General features: G+C 36.8%; 1 protein-coding gene across 8 annotated transcripts in view; it reads right to left on the bottom strand.

The window, feature by feature from the left end:
• ZBTB20 (zinc finger and BTB domain containing 20) overlaps nucleotides 1–22,218 on the bottom strand; it is an 897,756-nt gene that overhangs the window by 205,194 nt on the left and 670,344 nt on the right. For all 8 annotated transcript variants that reach the window (XM_055125915.1, XM_055125914.1, XM_055125917.1 and 5 more), the window contains one exon: nucleotides 1,720–1,758. The gene's annotated coding sequence lies outside the window, so the exon portion shown is untranslated. The remainder of the gene's footprint in view (nucleotides 1–1,719; nucleotides 1,759–22,218) is intronic.

The following is a 22,218-nucleotide window of genomic DNA, read 5'->3' as shown; positions in this document are numbered from 1 at the left end:
TCTCTTGAAGCTGCTTGACTGATGTTTGGTTGTAGAATAGAATCAGTTTCACATTTTGCTATGAGCCAAAGACAGCCTTTTAGTTCTGTTGTTCTGTTTTATTTTTCCTCAAAGGTCTCCCCTTTGATTTCTAATCCATGACACAAGTCTCCTGTCCCTTGTGATGCCTGTGTCTGAGGCTCGCCCTACACTGCTGACGTCATAATAGCTGAGCCGTGCGGGCAGGAGTGCACTGTGCTGACTCATCCCTGGTGATGTGAGGATTAATGCCTTGTCTGACACAGAGCTATTATGCGAACTGTTTTTACACAAAAGAACTGTAACAAAAATGATTTCCCAGACAGAGGGACTGAAAAATATGCAGTGCTAGGTAACTGAGGTAGGGCTGGAGAGCTAGAGAGTGGTAACCAGAAGCATAAACATTCACATCCTCCAAAGCATTGACAGACCCACTCTATCAGCACCGTGAATAAGGAATAACAAGAGTTGTCAGGGGCAGGGAGGACCCACCCCTGCTGTATAAATGCATTACACACAGCACCAGTCTTTAGGGAGTTTAATCAATCTCCTTTCTCTGTCAAATAACTGTCACTTTAGACTTTAGCCTTAGCATTCTTTGGAGAATTCTGCTCCCCTAAATATATTTGCAACTAGTTTCTAGACAGGCTAGTGGAAGCCAGGCAAACAAAAGAGCCATGGGAGCCCCCTTCTGTGCAAATGATTTCGGCACCAGAAGTACCTGAGAATGAGAAGGAGGCGGTGGAGTAAGATGGAGGACTGTGGATAAAGGATAGTGCTCACCAGTGAGTGAAACAGTTGGAAGGACCCTGATGATTTATTTTTATTTTGTCACAGTAGGTCACTGCCACTACCTGCAGCATCTCTCAAGGGTATCTCATGTAATGCTTTTGATTATTTGGGTTCACTGCCCCAGAACTTCTTTTAAGCAGCTCCAGGTAATATTGATCCAAATTCATTCTCAGTGTAGCTTGGTTTGGGTTTTACATAATAGATGTTCTCTATTTTTATCTGAAATCAATTTATTTTTCCAAATGAGTTCCCATCTTTACCCCAAAACGTTCTAAAAACCTCTTTGTACATGGCACATGTAATCCTGGGTTACTTTTGTGTGTGGGAGGTGTGTGGGGGTGTGTATGTGTGGGTGTGTGTTTTCTCCCTGCATTTTACAATTTCACACACAAAGTTAGCCTAAAAAGCTGTATTCTCATACTTTTGTCTTGCACTTCTTAGGAAAAGGATATTAGAAACACTGTCAATATATAAAAGCTCTGATAACGAAGCTAAAATTAGCAATGAGTGGACTTTGGGATGGGTGTAAAACTGAAGAATAAATAATCGCACACTGATTGACAGTGGAGCAAAAGCCCAACTGTTGCTGGTGTCTGGCCGAAGAATGTAGGCTGCAGTTTAGAAGAGCAGTGACTTTGCAAATAGCAGCTGCGGTCGAGTGAAAGGCAGTCTTTATATAAGGCCTGTGGATAAAGCCGCTGATCTCTTCAACCCTCTCAGGAGCAGCCGCAGACAGCAACTATTACTACCACCAATAGCACCGACTCCAAACAAACACGACAAAGTGAATACAGTGTGAAGAAATGCCGAGAACCACAACGAAATTGACTAGAAAACGCAACAAGCAACACCAAATTTCCCAAGTCCATCAGTTCCTTTTAAAAATATAAAGGAAACATTTTTACTCACGTAAAACGAAGGGCCAGGCCAGGACTGATGATCTAGGAACTGCAAATCAAAAACAAGGAATTAAAAATCAACCCAGTTTCAGTGTGAGAAGCAGAAAAGCAAATTAAGGTAGAGATGGGGCTGACTGCTCTAAAAGGACAAGTAGTGGTAGTCTCTGTTGTTACCTGTGGTCCAGGACACAGGAGACTCAACCTCATATAAACATCTCAAAGATGTACCCTCTGCTCTGAAACTTCCCAGCACAGAGCGCCAACCTCTTTCTTGGTCTACTGTTCTCTGAGCTGAACGATGTATTTTTCAATACATAGTGATTAGTCACAGTCATCAATTTAATTAATAAAATTTAATAAAAACTTAAAACATTTCCTTCAACCCATGATCCACACTTAGATTGCTCAGCTGCCCTACAGGTAGGGCCTTCCAATCTCTCCTTAGATGTGTTGTGCACCGGCAATTGGTAAAGAGCTTTACTATATGGCACACAACAAATTTCAGCTAGTTTTGGTGAATCAGAGCCAAACTGATGAACTTTGGCTTTTTGTCTTTCTTTTGGGTCTCCAAAACAATGTTCAGAGGCCCAGGGGCCAGTCACACCTGTCAAACTGGTTGGTTCGCTCAATGACTGCACCCAGTGATGCAGTGATACAGGCCTAGTGGTACTGGGAGTGACCAGGACCACAACCTTTGCAGATATAGGGTATCTGCAGTGCCCTGTGTTGGCCAGAGGTTGAACTCAGGTCCCTGTGAATGCTAGGTCCTGGTCACTGATCTATGTCCCTGGCCCCAATTCTGGCTCTTTCAAGGGTAAATTTAGTATGCCCAATGTTCAGAAGATTCTCTGGACAAATTTAATACCTCTATGCATTTTTAATATTTAGCTTTGTTACTAACTTCATTTGATGCTGGCTGAGGGCTAGATTTTGCCTTGTCTAAGTCGCCAAGGAATGTTCCCTCTGACAAAGTGATTTTAAAAGAAAGCATCTGTACCCCCAAACACACTTCAAATAGTGAAAATTTCAGATTTGGACAAACTGACCTTAGCCATTTCTTATCCTATGTTTCAAAACAAATAGTTCTCCTTTGCCATCTTCAATTAACAAGAAAAATAAGGTATAGAACAGGTCTATATGTCATTATCTTGATAGCTTTTAAAGAAGGCAAAATGGAAATAACAAGATCCGCAAGATATTAATAAGCCAAACAATGGCATTAAGAACAAAGCAAATGGCCCTACCCCCACACTATAAAAATTATCTAGAACTAATATATGATGATTGAATTCTTGTCTCTGACACTATTATTTTAACCACATCACATAAGGCCTCCAAAAATATGCAAAACAAACTATATTAAAAGAGATCAAGTAGAATGATCTGACTAAATAACTTGGCACCAAATATGGATAAAGCAGAAAGCTGACAATTAAAAAGAATTCACTTCTTGGAAAATTTCTAGACAAATGCATGATCACAGAAGCTCTATGAAAAAAAAAAATTCACCTTTTGGTCCAAAGCTAAAAATTTCTGTCCTGCACATGAAAGAGGGAAGGAAGGTGCTTCTTTCCCGAACAGAAAGAGTTAAGATGAGAATCTGCAGTTTAGATCATAATGTATGCTAACACAAGAGAGGTTGGGGGTCTCTAATGCTTTTAAATTGCTTTCTAAAATTGATGAGTTTAATGAAAATTTTAAGCAACATAATTAGATTATGTATGATTCATTGAAAGCATATACAAACTTGAAAAATATGTAAAGAAAAGTATTTCTTAAAATATATATATACATATAAATATATAAAAATGTATATAAACATATTTACACAATGATTAGTCTTCAAACTTTTGAAGTTTCAAATTTGCTACTTTCCTGTCTCTTCTATAGGATAGACTCCTAGAACATTAAATTGGTACATATTTTATTATTTATTTATTTTTGGTTTTGGAGCCATACCTGGCAGGGCTCAGGGCTTACTCCTGGCTGTGCACTCAGGAACCACTCCTGGTGGTATTGGGGAATTACATGAGGTACAGGAGATAGAACTCTGGCTGGCTGTGTGAAGGCAAGTACCCTAACCACTATATTATTGCTTCATGCCCTGAAATGGTGCAGTTTTTAAATTTCCTTCCTTCTTTCCTTCCTTCCTTCCCTCCCTTCCTCCCTCCCTTTCTTCCCTTCCCTAGTTTTTTTTTAAGCTTGTTTTCTTCCCCAACCTTTAAGGAAAAGAAGAAAAATATAGCTAATGATTTTCTATGAAATATGCTCACTTATGATTTTTCTTTTGCATATGATAAATCCAATAATTCTCAATAATATGCTCTGATTTACTTAAACTATATTTAGTATTTATGTTCATATAGCTAAGCATGTAACTTTCCTCTCTAAATTTCAAGGATCATTTATTCATAAAAGTTAATCAAAGTTAAATTTTTGATGTGATCAAAGAGCAATGTAAATTGTACACACACTGACTAATATATCAAGGTCTGGAATAAAAATCGCTCTTTTTGGGATATCAATGACACTCAAGACTGTCATTAATACATATCTAAGATAGACAGAAAACGTACAGGGTGTATGCCACAATTTAAGACGTACTTAAACCAAATTAAATTGAATAATTTGTGCGATATATTTTTGTTTTAAAGCTGGAGAGAGAGTACAGGGTGTAAAGCATCTCCTTGCACGTGGTCAACCAGGGTTTGACTGCCAGCACCATATAGTCTCCTGAGTCAGGAGTGACTCTTGAGCACAGAACCCAGAGTAAACCCTGAGCATTTCCGATGTGGTCAACCCCCCCCACCCACCAAATGTTGCTTTTACATATAAGCTAAAAAAAAAAGCACAGGGATATGAAGGATAGTACAGGGGTTAAGGTGCTTACCTTGCATGCCATCAACCCTGATTAGTCTCTGGCACCATATATGGTTCCCTGAGCATCACCAGGAGTGACCCCTGAGCATCTAGCCCCTGGCCACTGATGAAGCTCAGAATCTTCTCTCCCCAGATATAAAACAAAAATAAATATCCCACACTTAGTGTTAAAACTTATAATCTAGGTTCTGGGTACTAGTGTAATTCATAAATATCTATCACTTGACTGAATTACAATCTGCTTTGCAATTTTGAACATGAGTGTTAACCTATATAGATTATTTTTGTTCATTTAAAAATACCATTGATATGTGCCCTTTCTGCCTGTGATATACACCTTATGAGTCTACAAATCATTTGCATCTGAGATGCAAAGAACTATTTATAATATTTTGAATAAGATTAAAATAAGATAAGATTATTTGCACTAGGTATGTATGTTTAAATACATAGCAAGAAATATTTTTATATATTTATATGCATAACTTTAAGATGCAGATAAAGCAGGTGGTGGGGGGAGGTGAGGCAAAAGTAGAGAGGAAGAAAAGGTCTAATTTATGGTTGAGTAATCTTCGTTTTGTGATTTCCAAGTGGAAGTTAAAGGTTTTATTAATTGTAACTTAAAGATAAGCCGTTCCTAACTTCAATTTATATAACACTCTAAGAAAATGGAGTCCCATAATTTGAGATGCTATGAAAAAAATCTGTCTCTCTACAGATACTTGGTATTTTTAACCAAGTGAGAAACTCACAGACTTTGTGAAGGCCATCTATAATAGCAGGTTATAACTCTTGGTGTAGGAGGAAAGAAGAGAAAACACTCTTTCAGTCACCCTGCTCCTGACCTCCTGGAAGTTCTAACAAATTGCTATCTACCAAAGACCAGAGTAAATAAAACGTGCAAGAAATATTGGGCAAGTGTGAGTGGCTAAAGACACACAGACTCCTAACTTTCTTCTAAGGAAACTTTTTTTATTGTTCTGTTAGCAACTTATTGATAACAAACAATATAAAATAAATTTTGAGGGCCTGCGATGGGTGGAGACTTAATGGGTTGTGGGGAAAATTGAAGACAATGATTAAGGGAAGGTGTAATGGTGGTGGAATTGGTGTTGGAATAATGAATGCCTGTAACAAATCATCATGAACAACTTTGTAAACTATGTAAAGTGTAAGGGGAAAATTTACATATGTAGACCTTACTTATTCCATGTAAACTCCAAAATATATTAACACAGAATTGCTTTAGAAGTTTTACTAATGACAGGTGAGACATGAGTATTAACATAACAAGACCCAAGTATAAAATAAAATTTAATGTAATATACTTTAGATTCCAGAGTTGAAAATGTATGTATGTAAATGAGACTAAGCATTTTATTATAGTGTTTTAAATGATTTTAGTTTTCTTACTCACACAGGTCAAAAATCATATGGTAATCACTAATTGGCTCTTACTGATTTATTTTCTGATAATTCTATTTGCCAGGTTCTTAAAGTTTTGTTGCAATAAGTAATATAAAGTAAATCTGTTACACGCCTAAGAGGGCAGGTTGGGATTGGGAGGGAAACTGGGGGTATTGGTGGAGGGAAGGTCACGAGGGTGGTGTTGGAATGCTAAATACTTAAAACAACTGTAAAATGAACAACTATAAACCACAGTGTTTTTAATAAAAATTAATTTAGAAAACTAAAAATATTAAATACACACAAACTCTGGCCTTCTCAGTTCTTTATAGTTTTTGTTGTTTATTTTTTGTATACCCCTTTTATTAAGTCCATAGATGGTGAGAGCTAGTACAACAGGTAAGTTACTTGCACCTCAGATGATATGCAGAGCACCACCAGGAGTGACCCCTGAGTTCAGATTCAGAGATAAACCCTGAACACTGCTGGGTGTAACCTCAAACACCACTGACCTTCAGCCCCCAACACACACACACACACACACACTACCACACACAAAAAAGTCCATAGAACCCTAGGAATAGTGAGATAGAGCAATGAATACAGAAATGGTAGCAAACATCACTATTCACTGAGTATCTTAAGAGGTTTCAGGAATCTTACAAAGTAAACACTCAAATTTGAATGTGAGTGAAGTCAGCAATGAGGAGCAGTGTAACGGGAGTACACAATGCCAGAGCATAAATAATAAGCCTGCCTGCCCTTTTGGAGGGCCAGCTGTTCTTGTGGCTAGTTAAAATTCTTATTTGTATACTTATTTGAAAACTATAACTTGGAAGTTCAAGAAGAAAACAGATAATGTTGTAGACCTCATAGAACGTCAAGTTCAGTGAAACAAGGGTATATTAAGGACTAGAATGCAGAATGCAAAAACATTTTAGGGTGAAAACTGATACCTCATGGAAATGGCTCTTGTGACAGCCTGTTTCATGCAACATCCCAAACTCCTGAGTACTGGACCATTCATTCTAATATAAGGATCATTTACAAGGAAAAGCTTGAAAAACAGCATTAACAGTGTCTCATTTAATCCTGACTACAAGACGAAATAATGTTACTTCCAATTTACTAGAGAAAGAGTAAAAGAGGAGATTAAAGGAATTAGAAAACTTACCCCAAATCATACAGCTGCTGGGATCTGAGTAAATCTTCCCCATTCCAAAGTCTACATATTTTGAACCACTAAATTACACTCCCTTTAGGTGTTTCCCATTTTATGTTTCCCCTTGAAATCTGGGCTCATTCAGGATTTTGTAGGCTAGTTTAAACTTCTCCTTTGGAGGAAACAGGTTTGGCTTGATTTACATTCTAAATATTTCACAGTGGTAAGGAAAAGCTATTATTATACCCATTTTATGGTGTAAAAGCTGAGCCACTTGCCAGCTGAGGTATCTGGCTGGGTTAAAATTGGAACGTGGTTCATTAGTTTCTAATTCTTCTTAACTAACTCCAAACCCAGGCAATGGTAGTGTCCAAGGGTATTTTTTCCCCTAGCACATGGGGATCATACTGACTGATAAAGAGTGAGATAAACTTTAGTAAAAGAAAATGATAGTGCAATAAAAAGGAAAGCAAGTAATCACAACTCACTCACAAAAATTGGTTACTTTCAGCATTGTGAATAGAAAAGGGAGAGCTTATTCATCATAAATGAATCAGAAAATTAGAATGTGTCATAGCATTGATGACAGAGCTAAGGAATTCAGATGAACTGAAGTTCATCACTTATCCTACTAGCGGAAGAGGGTAAGAGGCTTGACAAAGGACAAAAATAACTGTAGACATGGCTTTAATCTTTCCAATGTTTTTTCTTTGATGCTCTCTCTAATAGTTGGGTGATTTTGTATCTTTTTTCTCCCTCTATAGATAGAGATAGCATTTTAAACATCCCTTTAATGTTTTAGAAGTATTGTGTTAATTAATTCTTATGTGGGAGTCATTTCAAAAAGGAGGATGAAGATTTTTACCTTATTGATTTTCCTAATACCTTTCTGGCTCCCAGTATTTTCAAAGAATAAGGCACTATTGGATTTTTAGATTCATATGTCTCTCACAATAAGTGCCAGCTTCATAGGTTCCTGTCAATTGATATTCCATCTTCACTCTGGATACACGATTTCCTTTATCTGACAGATTCAAGAAATTTTATGCTAGATTTAATGACATTTTATGCACTCTGAATTTGGAGGTTTTTAATTCTCTATTTTCGATCTGGCAAAGGTTTACAAGTTAAACTCAGATGGAAGGGTTATTCAGATGTGCATACAGAACATCTACAATCTCCTGATGACAACAATTTCTTCAGGTATTTTAATTACTTTTGGTCAGCATGAAATAATGAATAATGCCATAAATGGTCATTTGTACATTGAGGACTGAGTATTCAAACCATTTTAAAGATCCATCTTGAGAATAAGGAAATCAGAGTTGATGCCTTATTTTTTTCTAAGGTGCTAGAACAATAGCTCTGAAGTCTATCTTAAATAGATTAGATGCGGAAATGATTATCATTAAAAAGAGAGAATTATAAAAACTAAAGTTTAGCAATTACGTTTGGGACTGTTTCTGAGCCCAAGGAATCACTGACATAACTTGATACTCCTTCTCCTGCTCCACACCACACCCCATATATATATATATATTTTTTTTACAAGCCCTCCAGATCCTTCTGATTTTCAGAGGTATAGAACCTGAGAGATTAGAAAGAAATCAAAGGAGAATACTGGTAGATGGGTTTCAGGGCAAAATCGGAAGTGTTGTCAGGGACTAAACTGTAAAATATATTTAGCATAGTTTCTCTTCTTTTTCCTTTTTGTTGTTTTGGGGTCCCAGTTGTTGGTGGTCAGGGCTTACTTCTGGCTTTGCATTACGGGATCACTCCGGACATGTTCAGGGCAACATATGTGGTATAGGGGATAAACCCTGGTTGGCCATCTTCAAGGCAAGTGCCTTTCCCACAGTACTTTGGCTCTGGCCCCTATTTAGCATGAATCCTTATAGCCAATTTTCTTCCAAAAATAGATCCAGCTCTGTGGCATGATAACAATCAATAGCTCTGTAAGAAAGATCCCAAGTGACTTTTCCCCCTCTATATCTTAAATTCCTAAAGTTGTAGCTTTATGGACTCAAAATGATTTATGTGCTAGGACTGTTGACAAGACTAGCTTAATTTCTTTTATGGGGGTTCAGAAAAGATCTGGCATTGTTATTATGTGGTCCCATCAACTTGACACTTTGTCATATTGCAACTCCTAGTCCACTATTAACACCATTTGGTACAAAAAGGTGGTGTCTATTAGATGGCAACCTCATCCCAAGCCTCCTTAGTGTCTAAACACAGAAAGTAACATGTTAGTGGTACAGAGGGTTTTGGAATAAATATGGGCACAGCAGGAGATAGAAACATCCAGATCAGTGTGAACAGAAGGCTGTCTTTACTCATTTTTTTCTTTTAATACAAAGGAAAAAACCATGACACAAAATTTATATCAAAAGATACATATTAAGCAGATACTTGTATAAGATGGTGCATTAGATGCGAAACCAAGAAGATAATGCAGACACTGTATATGCTTTAAAGATTTGTAAAGAGTGTTACAAAATATAGATCGAAAATGTTACTTTCGTCCTTACTACCAGTAACTATTTGCTTAAGAGCATCCAAGATCTTTCACAATCTGGCTCCAATCCACTTCTCCAGTGTTTTTTTCTCTCTCCCCCTCACCCATGCTTCCTTATATAACGGGAGAGGCTATTTGCTCCCTCTCAAACATGCCCCGGACATCTTTGTCTTGGGCTTTGCTAACAGTTCACACTCGTATATCCCAAGCTAGCATAGTGTCCTAAACACAGCATGACTCTCTAACATTTGTTGAATAAATGCTGTCTGTCTATTTTAGGAGACAAAGATGATAGAAAAAAAAACTTGTTAAACCAGTAAATAAATAGCACCAGAGAGAGGTCAAGGAAAAGTTAATTTTAGTGCATTTTAGGAGTGGGGGCAAGATGAGCTTTAAGATTAGGAAAACTGATGCTCTTTATTCTTGGGTCTAGCCAATGCTATGAGTCAGTTACTGTTTTTAGGAACAAGTTTCAACCTCAAGGTTAAATGAACACAAATGCTCTGTCCATCAGCATATAATGAAAAAAAAAAGTGGCTATTTCCACATCAGAACAGTGAAACTGAGACATGTAGTGACTTCATCAGAAACATCATATATGATGGACTATTTCAAAACAGTCCCCTTTGCCACTCTTATACATAAAGAACTAGAAAAGCAAATATATTTTTAAAGACTGACATTGCATAGGAAAGAAAGAAATGAGGTGTATATCTCCATAGTTTTCTGATTCGAAGAACAGTTGTTATAAGGGGATAATTACTGGGGCTTTTGTCCTAGGGCAAAATGCTATTAAAGTGTCCAATGAAGAATTAAAGTTAAAATTTACAGATTAATATCCTAAACACAGAAGTGGTAAATAATCGAAGAGACTATAAAGAGCACTTACAAAATTTCTATCATCATGGCTACTTAAAAATAGGAAAGACTGTAATCTATTTAGGATGGAATAAATGCAGCTCTGCCTCCAGTCAGAAAAGTGGATTCAATGACTTTTCTCATCTTGTTTAGGTTTACTTGACTACAGATTTCTGTACCATAGTGATCCTTAAAATTATACATAATCACAACACAATAGACTAATATACTTTGTGGTTTTAAAAGGATTAGGAATACAGAAAATATGTAAGTTACTCAACTTAAAATAGTATATGCATAGAATTGACTTCTTGATTCAATTTGCCAAGTGTGTGTGACACAAATAGAATTGAGAAAAATACGCGAATTTTTATTTTTAACAATAGCTGTAACAATTATTAGAATAAAACATTCTAACAGTTCACTCCTTTATGTCTAAGAAATGTAGTTGGATATTTAATAAACATGTCATGACTATACATATAGACTCACCACCAATTTAACACCAATGTAAAAACGTGCAGAAATTAATATAAGAACTCACTATTATTATTCCCAAGATCATCTTCAAAGTCATCAGGAGAACCTGTGAACAAGTCCTTTTAAATGACCAAAATGGATCCCATATGATTAAGAATGAAAATAGAATAAGAGGCTCAGGGTGAAGCTCCAGGAGGATGGCAAATTATTGGCATTCTTGTCTATTTACCTTGTAGCTTTGGAGCTCAGCAGAAGTATTCATTACATACAGCACACAGGATTAGATAAACAGTCCCAATGACCTTGTCTGAACCAAATTCATTTAAAACAGTTTGCCACATTTCTTAAATAGAAGATGAGCCCATTCTATCTATGGCTCAGATTTGGACTGGATGACTAAACTATTGCCCAACTCTTATAAGCAAAGAACTAACATGTACCAATCAACAGGCAGCCCATAGCAGAGGCATCAGGAAGGTCAAAATACACACACAAAAGAAATTGACAGTACATTATAGAAGAAAGCTATTTCTAAAGATGGACTTTAGCTACTAAAGTCTTTGAGTGTTCCTCAAACCTTTGTTAGGAAAAAAAAATCAGTTCTAATGTAACTTGGAAAGATTCAGTAAAAAATAAATAAATAATAGGGAGAAATACAGTGTTATTTAGAAACCACTGTTTTTTCATTTAAAAGTGCATAAAAGAGATAAATAATGTCCATTTCTTTGTAGCTGATTTGTTATAGGACATTGTTCTACATCTTACTGATGATTTCCTGAGGCTGGTTATTTTTGCGATAAGGAGTTGGGAGGATAGAGGTTTGAGACCTTTCTCAAAAAAACATTTTGCTATCACTCCAGCAAAGAGTCAGCATTAAGCTAACTTTGACAAACTAACTAGAATAATGGTTAGATATGTACTCATTGCTTATGCTATTTGAAATGTCAAAAATGAACTTAACGTGAAAGGTGTTAAGGTAACCAGCAACTTGAATTTTGAAAAGCTGTGACACAGAGAGCTGTTAATGCAGGTCATTAGAATTCATAAAACTAATTTTCTACCTCCCTCCCTCTGTCCTTTCTTATTTCCACGGCACATTCTTACCATCAAGTGGTTGAAGAAGAAAGGAACAAATGTAACAGGGGCTGCTTCTTTGGGGACATTTGTCAGCCCTCCATTCTCTCTCACTTCAACTTTCTCTCAGTTAGTAGAAAAAAATACTAACTTAATTGCTTTGATATTATTTTCTTTTAGCGGAATCTGGCTTTTCCTTTATTGCCTTTACAAGACAGAAATTCAGGTTTTTCCAGATAATAAGAAAGGGATTTGATGATCATATATTATGTATGGTGGTGGAGGAGACTCTTCTGATCCTATCAAACTTTCCAGCTTTACTGCTAATAGTTCACCCAGTTCCTGCCTCAACTGCAAACACACACACACACACACACACACACACACACACACACAGAAACACACACCACACACATACAAAGTTAACATTTGGTGACTTCATGGCTTTCCAGTCATATACTCTATGAGGTATTTTTCCTTCTAATGTCAAAGTAATCTAGACAGAAATGTAAGAAAACACATATAGCTTGCACTAAAACTTTGCTAACAATCTTGATATTTTTTTCTGCCTTATCTCCACTTGTTTCTGGCTGGACCTTTGTTACCATTTCATTCAGGGGCTCAAGGAAATTTTATTCATAGTTTTTCTATTAAACTGAAAATAAAAGACAAAGTAAAAGAACAGAAGAGAAAACTCAGCCTGTGAAGTTTTGAATTTTTGAATTTGCCTAATAATGATTTATGAATTGGAGATGCTTCTGTCAGCTCTTTAACCTCTCATTTCACGATAGGATTAGACCATAAACAACCTAGTGGGAATCCTTCAGGCCAAACTATGGCTGAGCTGATCTCAGTGGGCAGGGAACGGTGGCAGTATATGAAATACAATTATCAAAATAGAAAAGATTCACCCATACATTCAGGGAGAAATTATGTTGTTTCCAAAACGAGAAAATAAGGCACATTAATGGAAGCTGAGAAAAGATGTGATTTTAAAAAAATCTAGTTAGATAAATTTCAGAAAGTGCCATTTGTCATGGCTTTCTTCAAACATGACTCATTTTTACTGACTGTGACCTACACCAAATACCTGTAGGGAAGTCCACTGGTCTTTGATCAACAAAGTAAGTACTGAACTAAAACATTCCTTTCTTTTCTTCAAAGGAATCAACGTGTTTCCCAGAGTTTGAGGATTCACGGCTCTTTTAATATTATATATCTATACATGCATGGTTCCGCTGTACCATTTAGTCCCGAGGAAGTGACCCACCTACAACTCCACAGAGCTAATTAACTCCACACTGAGCATTTTCCCCCTCATTTCACACATCCACTCTATGCTTTAAATGACCCAGCAGTAGCATGATGATGCTTGTTTTCTTCTCAGTGAACAGGGCATGGTGGTAGGAAAGCTGGAAATACATCTACTTGAATTCAAAACAGTTGTGTTACCCGAAAATATCACCAAATAGTATTTTATTGGAGTATAGAAATGCTTGAAAAATGCTTGAATGGGATCATTTCATGTAATTCATCCCACTTATTGAAGATTCTGTTTTAAATAACAATTAATATTGATTAAATAAAAGACCAAGGTAGGGATGCTTGCTAGACCCAGATTTTTTTTTTCAAAATCACACTTTCTTGGAAAAAATTCAAAATCCGTATGTATCTCCCTTCCCTATCTTGTAGGAGATTTAAGAGAGCCAAAGATAAGAATGCCACAACTCACCCTTTTTTTTTCCTATTGCAAGAAATAGGCTCATCATGTTTTTCCAGATTTATTTTTGCCAAAGTGAATGACTTGAAAACTCTAAGATGATCACTGTTTTCTAACTTTTCAAAAAATGAAAAAAAGTGAACATGATGATGGTGGGTGATTTATGGAATCAGCTTGTCAACGTGATGAAACTGAAAAGGCTTTTATAGAAAGTGTCCATATGCTAAAGTAAAAAATCTTTAACATAATGTATATACTGTAGAGTGTTTTTTGTTGTGGCAAAAAAAGCCCTGGAATATCATTAATTTAGATAGGAAGTGTAAGGTTCTGCTGAAAATCTCCACTGATAAATCATACAAACATATCCTGGCCAGACAAACGGAGACAGACCAGTTCTAGTTCTTTTAGAAGCAATCAGAAGAGCCATCAGATTTAAGTCTGTCATCTCTGGTATATGATAAGAAAAATTCTGGGTAATTTCCCTCAGTTATACTACTATATGTTTTCAACGTTTAAAGATTTATACATAAATGGACAAGAAAATGATCTTTCCTGAATGTCCCATCTTTGACAAACTATCACATCTCTCTCAAATATGTGTTTGGCAAACTGGCTCATTTAGGCCAGGCTTGAGACAGAGCACGCAGGTCTTGTGTGAACTTTCAATCTCTCTTTTCTCTGCAAAGTGAAACATGTCCAAGAATTCTATGTGCAATGGATAGACAGTATAATACTTTCTCCAGCTTTGCTTTCTATTGGTCTTTTTTATACTTACATTCATATTTGAAGTGTATTAAATCTCATGTTTTAAATCCTAGGAATCAAAGACTTCTGGAAAGTGCAAAAATATATTCACTACCGCCCCTAAGCTTCTACTAGATACTGTCTGGTATAACAAATCCAAGTGAGGCACAATTTGTTTTTATTTATACTTGCCAGAAATTTTATAGTTGACAAATAGCCTATATCAAGGTCTTACATTCATGCTCCCAGTCTTCAGGTGAAACTGCATGATTTGGCCATCCTGCACCAGAGCTGTGATTTGAAAGATTCTTCCCCATTTGACATACTGATGTTTAGACTTTCAAAGACTTAATAATGATCTGTGAGGCATAATCCCAGTCTACCTCTCTGACCTCATTTCCATAATTTTTGTACAGAATTGGTCAAAATGGCAATAGAATATACCTAATTTGAGGGGAGAGTGTGAACAAAAATAGAAGTGTGAATGGGAACTAAAAGAAATAAATCAATTAAAAATTAGTGACTCTATGCCCTTGTTAAAATTCAACCTTCTCACTGGCATGAGGACTGCTTCTATAACTGAGCCTAAAATGTTTTGAACTTTCTGAGTAGCTTTTAGATAAAGAACATGCAAAAGCATTGCCCAGATGGAAGCATGTATTCTTTAATTCATTTAACAGATGAACAGATTTTTTTCTCAGTCTAATATTAATTACTTTGCTAATTAGACTCCACTTCTGCTCTCAAGAATGTTCCACTCTAATGTACATTTTGGAGATTTTCTCCATTGTACCAATGGCCTATTAGCTCTCCTAGGTAAGGTATCATAAACATAACCTTTTTTGTTCCTTATTTGTTCTTGTCAATTGACCTGTGAGATCTAGTAATTCTTTACGAAGAATCTGAAACTCTGGGTTCTAACTTATAATATCAGCTAATTCTTATTCACATATGACCCCAACTCCATTTTACTTCTCAAACATCCTGGAAAATAGTCTATGAAGCCTTCATGGGAATATTTATGTGCTTGAAATGGATCCACGATTTATTTAAAACGCCATTTTTTTCTTTCCCTTTTTGAAAGAAATGGGGCTCAGCACCTAGGAAGCATTCTGTTGAATCTCTGGGCAGCTAGACATCCCCTTCAGCCTGCCGAGCCCCTCTTCCTCTGACTCCGGAGAATTAGACCCAATGGGATGAGTTCAATCTTCCCCCTCACTGACTTGGAGAGTGTTAATGGCTGACGCAAGTCTGAAAGAACCTAAGCAATGCTTTGGTTTTACTTTATTAACATTCAAGATATAAACAGGTAAACTACATGCTATAGGCAAATTACTAGTAAATGGTCTCCCAGACATAGCATTCATTTATTCTCTGGGCTAGAACATTTTTGCAACCAATAGAGAACCATAATCCTATTTGAGTAATTTTAATCTCTCAGAAGAGTTAATGGAGCACATATCCCTGGCTTCTATGATCCTTTACGGGGGTGCATCTCCACTATATTTTCATTTTTTTCTCAGTCTACCTTTCTTAATATTAGTGAACATGATAGAAAAGAATACTAACTTCCTCAACTTGTTAAGCATTTTTTCCTCTCACTGTCACTGTCACTGTCATCCTGTTGCTCATCGATTTGTTCAAGTGGGCACCAGTAATGTCTCTTATTGTGAGACTTATTGTTACTGTTTTTGGCATATCCAATACTCCAAGGGTAGTTTGCCAGGCTCTGCCATGTGGGAGCGATACTCTCAGTAGCTTGCCAGGCTCTCCGAGAGAGGTGGAGGAATCGAACACGTGTCGGCCGCGTGAAAGGCGAATGCCCTACCACTGTGCTATGGCTCTGGCCCTTTTTCCTCTTCTGCCTTACAAATAGAAGGAATTTAAACATATGCATACAATAGCAAATATTCTCATTTTCTTTTCATATATTTCTTTGTTATATAACCATTGGTGATGAACTATAAATATAATGCTCTTCCTTGATGTTAATACTCTTATTATCTTGAAAAAGCAGAGATGAACAAATACACACATGACACCAGTCAACACATTTTTGTAAAAGGCATGTTTCATCTTTCTAAATAGTGGGGAAAGAATGAATGAATTTGATATGGTATTTATCTATTTATATAGTGAATGTTAATAAACCAAAACCAAATTATCACTTATGTTCTTTTCAGGCTTATGCCAGGCATTAATACTCCTCATGTTAGCATGCCAAAGTGGGCGGGTGGAACTAATGGCTCTGGGTCCCACTCCCCAGAGTCAGGGGCTTGGCAGAGGTTTGAAGAGGATGGTAAACTGAGAGACAGAAGATATCAGCTGACTGGGTAAGTAGGAGAGGTTTGCTTGAAGTGAAAGAAAGACATACATTTTTTGGTAGCACTGTAGCACTGTCATCCCATTGTTCATTGATTTGCTCGAGCGGGCACCAGTAACGTCTCCATTGTGAGACTTGTTTTTACTGTTTTTGACATATTGAATACACAGTTAGTTTGCTAGGCTCTGTCGTGCACGTGGAATACTCTCAGTAGCTTTCCGGGCTCTCCGAGAGGGATGGAGGAATTGAACCCAGGTCAGCCGCATGCAAGGCAAACGCCCTACCCGGTGTGCTATTGCTCCAGTCTGCATTTTTTGGTAGAACAAATTATGTGAAGAGGTCATCTGGAGGTACTTAGAGAGAAGAATATCAAAACCAAACATAAAAGTCTCTGAGGGGATTGGAGTTAAGGGAAATGACTACTTTTCCCATGTCCCTAGTTTCTTTCTTCCCCAGTTTGCGTTCTCATCCCACCACTCCATACTCTTTCCTCCTCCATGTTTTAAGTTTTTGTGTGTCTTTATCATTCTGTAAAGGATCTATTTTGGGACAATTTTCAGGAACAGTGAGACCAAAGGAAAAAATAAAGTTAGAGTATTTGAGACACATTTGTATTAATGTGAAAAATACAACCTATACTTGATTGAGGAAGAACCAGGAAACAGACTTTTAAGATTTAAAAATTGATGGTATGTCTGATCACATTAATCTCCTGCAATTTTACTATTGCAGGAAAAATCTATAAGAAAAACATAGGTAGGGGAATTAAAGGGAGAAAATGTATATGGAATTTCAGTTACAAGGGGAAAATATTTCTTTAAGGTTGAATGTTGAAATCCCTCCCCATTTTTTAATCTTACTAATGCACAACATCAAGAGGAAAGATTTAGAAATTCTTATGAGATTTAGAGGACATGTAAATTCTTTTTTGTTTTTGATTTTTGGGTCACACCCAGCAATGCTTAGGGGTTACTCCTGGCTTTGCACTCAGGAATTACTCCTGGCAGTGCTTGGGGGACCATATGGGATGCCGGGGATCGAACCCGGGTCGGCCGCGTGCAAGGCAAACGCCCTACCTGCTGTGCTATCACTCCGGCCCCCAGGACATGTAAATTCTTGATATTATATTCATCATAGAACTCAAGCAGCTAAAGGATAGCTAGAGCATGGTATCTCACAGCGAATAACATAGTTGGCTACTTTGACAAATGGACAGAGTGCACTCCTTCTGCATATGACAGACAGTCACCCAACTTTATCTGTACGAATTGGGTATGAGCTGTATGATGGCATCACAAGGTATCTGTATGCTCTAAGTAAGAACCAAGAATTGAAGAAATTCCAATACAAAGCTGGTGGAAATACTTTAGTCACTGAGTGAAAGTGTTGCTGGGACATCCATTATGCCTAATAACAGAGAGAAGCAAAAGGTGAAAGACATAAAATAAAAGTAAATCTCAAAAGAAGAATATAACTGAATAAAGAAAGAGTCTTAAAATAGGAGTAACAAGAAAGCATGTGTTAAGGAAATATTAGCACACTTTTGGAACCTGAGACATAAAATGAAGACACTTGACTCTTGTCAATTAATTTGTTGCCCCCATGGGATGTTCCTTTTCCTTTTTGTTCTACATACATTCTTTCTCCTAAGGATTTAGCGTTCTGTGAAAAGTTAATAATAATGCAGCTTTAAAGTACTGGCAAAGCTGGACATGAAACCCTGACCTCCAGGCTATGTTTTTGATGCCAATCTTTGCTCTCCAAAATGTTTAGTCTACTTTCTGTGGTTTCTCTGAGATGGATGGCAAAAATGTGTCTGTGTGGCTAGGCTTTCTAACTGAAATATAAATGGTTCCAAATAAAAAATATTTAACCCTCACACCCCCTCTGCCCCACCCATATTAATTTCCTTCATTTTGTCTTAGATTTTGATGCCTGATTTCTTTGCTACCAGCATGGACCTTCATGCTTGTTAATTTAAAAAACATCTTCTAGTTCCATCAGTTTTCTCCTCCACGGTTCTCATCTGTACCTACTCATGTAGTTGGCATGTTCAAATGAATCTATTCATATTTAAATATTCCTCCCAGTCCATATCCATGCTGCTGAGTAATGATAGAGAAAAACTTAAAACTGAGCAGTCTATTGATTCTTCAGAATCCTGGTTTCCAACCTGAGTTGGCATTTCACAACTACTTTATTCTTTATTTATTCTTATCCAGTTTAATTTCTCATTTCCCGGCTCCCATTTCTCTCTCTCCTCTTCCCCTCTTTCCCTCTCTCTCTCTATGTTTCTCTCTCTCTCTCTCTCTCTCTCTCCTTCTGCCTTCCACTCTCACCTGTTAACCTTGCTTTCACTCTTAACAGAGAAAATGAGACATCAGATGGCATTCCCATGACCCCACCTCTGTCAGAACCACCCATAACAATTTAAAGATGTCTTTCAGAGTCTTATTGTATCAGTTACTTTTTCTTTATCCCTCCAATCCATAATATTTACTTATTCAACAAAAATATGCTGAATATATACTATATGTCAAATATCATTCTAGGCACACAGCTTAAGGTTACTGACAGGACAACATGTCCATTTTCATAGAGCTTAATTCTACCAGGAAAAATTGGTCCATGAGCCACAGAGCCAGAAGTAAGTTCTGAGTACCACCAGGTGTGGCCCAATACCCCACCCCCCAAAAAAATTCAAAGCAACTAAAATATATTATATTATATTGTGCCTTACACTGACAACCAACAGCACTTATTCTCAAAACTTCTTAACTCTTTAAACGTTGCTTAAATTTCTTATAAAAAATATTTGTAAATATACTTAAATGGCATGCCCTATTAGTTCTTGTACATTCCCAGAAGTATCTAGAGTAGTCTGAAATATTCTAAAATGAACAAACTTAAGTCATTCTTTAGACTTACAGGCTTAAGCATGATTTTAGGAGTTTATAAGTAACTGAGAGTCTATGAAATAACAATCATAAACACAATGAATATGAGAGTCAGGTTATCCTCAGGCAGGAACATAGGTTAAAAGTGTTTGGATAGGACACTCTAAAAAACTAGACTTTTCAGTCAGCAAGTCATTCACTATATCTATGAAGCACTTCCGGTGTGTCAACCCTGTGCTGAACATAATAGGACTGTGGAGAGAGGAGGAATACCAACCCCCCACTGAGTTTATATTCTAGAGGGAAATACCTGAACAACTAGTATCACAGTCTATTCTTTAATTACAATCATGATATGGATGGACAAAGAATGACAGGGGATACATTCCAGGTCAGGGGGCCTGTGCTTGATGAGTTACAGATGCAAAAGACCTCCTTGAGCAAATTAGAGCTGACCCTCACTTTGGAGCTGAGGTGAGGGTTGTTTGTTCCAGGAGTTATATATTTCTTCTTCATCTCCTTTAGATCCATGTGCACACTTTTCAAATACTTAAAAGCATTCTTCAAATATACTAAGAACACCAAAACTAAACACAAGAAGGACTCTCCAAGAGGAAAGGGGCCAAAAATAGGAGGGGGAAAAACTCTAATCTCACCATTTGTTTTGAAAACACCCAAAATGATTAAAACATATTATAAACTAAAACATATGAACTAATCACTTGCCAAGTTTCATTTTTAAATCAAAGTAATTTTTTTAGGTTCATAAACTGAAAAACAGTCTTCAAATATGAACTTGTTTTTCTTTCCTTGGCCCTCAGTTGACTTGAAACATTTGCTGTTAAGCTGTATGAAGTAAAAGGGATGGATCTGGTTAGGAGCATGTGGCATGCATCCATTAGAATGTAAGCTCCAGGAGCTCAGAACTTTGCTCATAGTTGTATCCATAACACCTAGCAGAATGCCTGAAACGGCATAGGAACTCAATAAATGCCTGCTGAATGACTGATAAAATGGATGTTCAAGGCCATTGGAGAATTATCTGATGCTCTATTTTTACCTCAGTGACTTTATGTCAGTGATTCTTAAGCATGGACAAATATGCCCCCTAAAGGGACAAAGTTTAGAACTATTGAGACATGTCCTTCCTTAGCAAGACTGAAGAAGTTATCACTAGCATTTAGCAGGTAGAAGTTAGGGATAGTGTTTACTATCCCACAGTGCATATAATATTCTTGAAAACAAAAATTTACCTAATCTAAAATGTCAACAGGGCCAAGGTGGTAATTCTCTGTTTTAGATCCTTTGTTTATATCAGGTTGTAAACCATGAAACATGGCTCTCCATATGTTTGAGAACATGTTTAGTTCTCAATAAGCACATTAGAAGCATTTTCTTCCTTCATTCTCATTTCTTCATGACTCAAAAGAACTTCCAAAAGGTGAGTTTAGAAATAAGCATTATTGCATTTTGCCCCTACTGAATCAAAATGTGGTGGTTGGGGAAACCAACCTATAGTGTTCTCTTTACAATGCCGTGGAGCAAGTTTTATTAACTATTGAAGATTTCCATGATCTACTTAAGAATATACCTAATTTCAGGATATATATATATATATATATATATATATACACACACACACACACATACATACACACAATTTCAGTGAAATTATCTTTATTTAGAGACTAGTCATGGCCTAAATTCAAATAATTTTATTCATGTTTGGTTAGGTTCTGCACACCAGTCTAGCTTTATTCACCATAAATAAGATCAATTTAAAGAATTCAACCAAAACTTTACAAGGAAGTAATAGAAAGACTAGGGTAAAGTATTTCCTGTGTAATTTTACTTGTCTGTGGAAATATTACTAGTATCTGTTTCCAATTTCAAAGTTTATGTTGAGCCTACAGTAGTAATTATAATCCCTATTGTCTCTGTCATGTCAGAGAAATATACTGCTACTGTCCCCTATATTACGGTAGCTCCAATAATTTTGACACTGACATAGTTTCAGTTACTACAGTGACTGCATACACTATTAGTATGAATATATGGTTGATGTAAATATACAGCAGAAGCTTTTGGAGGGGATGGATAAAGTAATGATGCAAGAGAGGGCTGGAAAGATAGTACAAATGCGTAGAATGCTTGTCCTAAACATTGCCCATGTGGAATCAATTCCTGGCGCTCGACATGGTTCTTGAAGCCCTGGCAGGAGTGATACCTGAGTACAGAGTCAGGAATAAGTTCTAACTACCACTATGTATAACCTCAGAAAAAGGTGGGGGATGGGGGAGGAAAGAAAATGAAACTGCCAATAAAGAGACACAGAGAGGGGAAGTCTCACTTAGTCCCACTGATCAGATTCTAGAAACTGGGTACAACTGGGATTAAAACTGCTCTTAACTAAACATAAACATGTCATTCAAAGGTTACCTCTATC

This window comes from Sorex araneus, chromosome 2 (assembly GCF_027595985.1).
Source record: "Sorex araneus isolate mSorAra2 chromosome 2, mSorAra2.pri, whole genome shotgun sequence".
In the NCBI taxonomy this organism is placed as follows: Eukaryota; Metazoa; Chordata; class Mammalia; order Eulipotyphla; family Soricidae; genus Sorex; species Sorex araneus.
The sequence above is the reverse complement of the archived record's forward strand: the minus strand, read 5'-3'. Positions and strand labels throughout refer to the sequence as shown.